This window comes from Pristis pectinata, chromosome 25, assembly GCF_009764475.1.
Source record: "Pristis pectinata isolate sPriPec2 chromosome 25, sPriPec2.1.pri, whole genome shotgun sequence".
In the NCBI taxonomy this organism is placed as follows: domain Eukaryota; kingdom Metazoa; phylum Chordata; class Chondrichthyes; order Rhinopristiformes; family Pristidae; genus Pristis; species Pristis pectinata.
In genome coordinates, this window is record NC_067429.1 from 7,141,807 (window position 1) to 7,145,953 (window position 4,147).

The window sequence follows — 4,147 nt, forward strand, 5'->3', positions numbered from 1 at the left end:
GCAGCTGGTGAGTAATAATCTCCCACAGTTAGATAATCTTCTTGGTGAAAATTATTGATCAGAACGTTGTTACTTATGTTCCATGTATGACTAATACTAACTAGAGCCTTGGTAATATTTACGCTCTGCAGAAGAGGTATCACAGACTAGCACATTGAGTGATAGCATCATTTTGCATATTTCACAGAAAGAAAAATTAACTGAAGCACTATATTTGATTCTTTTAAAGTGCAATGCATAAATCAAAGGTTTTTAAAAGCTTTAATTGCTTATCCAAAATTGCAACATTAGAACATAATATACATCAAAATGATGATATTTAGCACCAGGTAGTGGTGAATATCATCCTTTCAGGAAGGACTTTTAAAAACCGGATATTTTTGGAGTGTACAAGTAGGAGGCAGGTTAAAAGACAGTCTACCCTGACTAATGCTGACTAACACTTAATCAGTTGTTTCCAGTGTCTAAAACAAAGTCAAAAAAGTCAAAAGTCGAGTTGATTGCCACATGCACAAGTACTTATGTGCACAGGTGCAATGAAAAACTTACTTGCAGCAGCATCACAGGCATGTAGCATCAGATACACAACATACACAAGAAAAACATAAATTACACAAAAATTATACAAGAAAGAACACAATTAGAATGAAAAAAGTCCACTGTGGTGCAAAGTGTAGTCCTTGAGACATCTCCTACATTTATTTAGATCATGGTTGGTCCTGAGCTCAAGTCCACACTCCCATCCAATCACTTTAGGCACCAAACTCCAACTGTTTCCTTAAAGGGCCCAAAAATTTATTGTTATACTCAATGACTCAGGATCTACAGCCATCTGAAGAAGAGAGTGCCAAAAGGATTTGAATGGAAATTTATTTTTTATTGATTTTCCAGGATTTATGATGATTGAAATGAATGGCTTGTTGGGTTGTTTCCCAGCCTTTTATGTACTCTGGTCGGGAGACAGACATGGGCTACCCGGGGTGAGGACAGCAGCTTTCCTTCCCCGAAGGACATTAATAAACCAAGAGGGTTGTTACAACATCACTGATTCTAGTTCCAATTCCCCTGTAAATTCAAGCTTACCTGATTGCTGTCATGGGATTTGAGTTCATGTCACCAAGTCAATAGCACAGGCCTTTGGCTACAAAAAAAAACTTTATCATTATGCTTCTGTATCTCTGAGGTTTATAAGTTTACTTTAACCTAGAAATTTCCTTACCATTTGTACCTGGCTTTTATGAGCAAATAACTTGTAAAAAGTGTTTTGAGAATGTTTTGAAGTGTACCTGTTTACCTACCGTTGAAGTCCCACCCACTGGTAAATTGGAACCAAGCACTTCCGGTCATGATCCACCCTCATGTCGGTGTCATATTCCCATTGCAATTCATGCACGTGAGACATCATCAGCTTCCTGGAACACACTGCATGAGTGGGTGCTCGAGGCAGATACTCTCACCATATTTAAGAAGTATCTAGATCAGCAATCAAGTTGCGAAGGCTTAGAAGACTACTGACCAGTTGCTGGCAAGTGGGATTGGTACAGATGGGTACTTGATGGTCAGCATGGACGTGATGGGCTGAAGGGCCTCTTTCTCTGCTGCATGACTCTATGACTTTATAACTTACATTGTATGTGCTTCTGACCTATTGACAGAAACCAGGTCCAAAGATGAGACTTAAGACCCTTGTTTTGCACTCACTACAAAAAATCAAATCGAGATAAGATATCTTTATTAATCACATGTGCATCAAAACACACAGTGAAATATACCTTTTGTGTCGTGTGTTCTGGGGACAGCCCGCAAGTGTCGCCATGCTTCCAGCACCAACATAGCACGCCCGCAACTTCCTAACCCATATGTCTTTGGAATGTGGGAGGAAACCGGAGCACCCGGAGGAAACACACGCAGACAGTGGGAGAACGTACAAACTCCTTACAGACAGTGGCGGGAATTGAACCCGGGTCGCTGGTGCTGTAATACCATCATGCTAACCACTACACTATTGTGCCTGCCCACACAGCAAGTCTTGAAATGCATTTGATTTAAAGGGTCCCCTCTGGACCCATTGCTAGAGCTTCACCGACTGCCTCACATTAATTCACAGTGTTGCCCTTTGGCAGCCAGGCAGCACTGACAAACATCTCAACATCTGTGCACAAGATGCTTCAAACAATGGCTCCGATGATTGTAATGGAGAGGTCTGATCATGCCATGGACTTCAATTGACCCACTCCATCACATTGCATCATCTCACTACACCCTTCCCCTTCTGATTTCCCTTCATCCTGTCAATCCCAACCCCCAACCCTCTCCGTTTTCTCTCATGGATGCAGCAGCCTATTTAGCTCCCATGGGGAGCTCACTTTAATAATGGGCAGGATGCAAATCATACACAGCTGCAGTCTCCACAGCTGTCGGTGAATGTGTGGGTCATGTTCTGCCGCTTCTAAAGGGGAAAAACCACAGTAATGATTTCTTTAGGTGAGGATGCCCTATTTTTATGCTTTACTGTCATCGGTAATCCCTGATTTGTCATTTGGTCAAAAACACAGCACCATTTAACAGGCAAAAAAAACAATTTCCCTGCTCTTGAATTCACTTGTTGCTGGGATCCTCTGCAAAGTGAATTTTACCCTCAGGCAGGAAAAGTTAATCAGAATTTCACACCAGTAAAGAGGAGCTTATCGGTTTTGAGCATTCTAACTGAAAATGTTTATCGGCCATTCTCCCTCTGTATAATTAAGCTTGATTTCCTTTACTTGTGTACGAGTCCAACAATCACAATATTGGAAGGTTTCATTGATTTTGCTAAGATAGAGTGAAACATGTTTGTAAAGAGACCTATTATCTCAAATGTCCTCATTAAATCAATGGTGTAGTTGTACCTTTTTGTCATTGTTCAAGAATAATAGAAGACCAGAAGGATCTTGGTGTGCATGTACAGAGATCGCCAAAGAACTTGTGACAGGTAAATAAGGTGGTTAGCACGGCATTCACAATACTTGCCTTTATTGGCCGAGATGTAGGATACAAGAACAGAACGGTCACAGTTTGTGCACCATGTACAGTCCTGGTCACCACATGACAGGAAAGAAGTGAACTGGAAAGTTGTCAGGGCTGGCAGATTCTAGCTCTGAGGAGAGGCTGTCCATTTTAGGGTTATTTTCTGTGGAGAAGGGAAGAGTGAGTGAAGATTTAAGTGAGTATTAATATTATGAGAAGCTAAAGAGGGTAAGTAGAAAGAACTGACCAGAATAGGGGGCACCTGGATTTGAACCAGGGACCTCTTGATCTGCAGTCAAATGCTCTACCGCTGAGCTATACCCCCAGTAATTTTTTTCCTTATGATAAGTCAATATAAAGGAAGGCTAACTATCATTATTTCAATCAATTGAAATGGATTTCCCCATTTACTTGAGCCCAGGGCTAGAATTTTGACTTGGAAAGTTTATACCTAAATCATAGAGTAGTCAGGATGTACAGCCTTCCTCAATTTACAAAAGGGATACAATTGATAAAATGTCTCATTAAACAAAAGTTTGTAAATCTGAAAAGCTGAGTGAAATGCTTTATGGACATTTTGCTACTGTGTATTCCTCTGTGTGGAGAGTAACAAAAAATAAATGTGTCAAATGCATGTTCCCCAACCAGTCAATGGTGCTAGAGCAAGTATTCATAAATTGAGGAATACCTGTATTCACTCAAAATCACTAAGGGAGAAAAGTGCCAAAGAAAGCAGTTATATAAACACGCCATTCTATGCACAGCTCTGGGCTCCAAAGATTAGATCTGAACCTATCAACTCCCACCCCCTTTCTGGCAGCCGTACTTAGTAGAAGAAAGAATCAGAGAATCAGCATACCAGAATTGTATTCAGAATCAGCACATTACTGATATATGTTGTGAAATTCGTTGTTTTGCAGAAACAGCACAGTGCAAGACATAAAAATTACTATAAATTACAAAATAAATAATTAGTGCAAAAGAAGGAATAACAAGGTAGTGTTCATGGGTTCACGGACCATTCAGAAATCTGATGGCGGAGGGAAAGAAGCTGTTCTTAACCCTAACCAGTAGTTGCAGTGTCAACAACAAGGGTTATCGCAGTAAAGTGAGCTCAAAACAGGTGAAAGATCTGTTTTTA

At 40.5% G+C, this 4,147-nt stretch overlaps 1 non-coding gene across 1 annotated transcript; it reads right to left on the reverse strand.

Annotated features, from left to right (window-relative positions):
- Window positions 1–3,259: 3,259 nt before the first annotated feature.
- Window positions 3,260–3,331, reverse strand: trnac-gca (transfer RNA cysteine (anticodon GCA)). Its single transcript has one exon. It is a non-coding gene; the product is annotated as a tRNA-Cys (tRNA).
- Window positions 3,332–4,147: the final 816 nt, after the last annotated feature.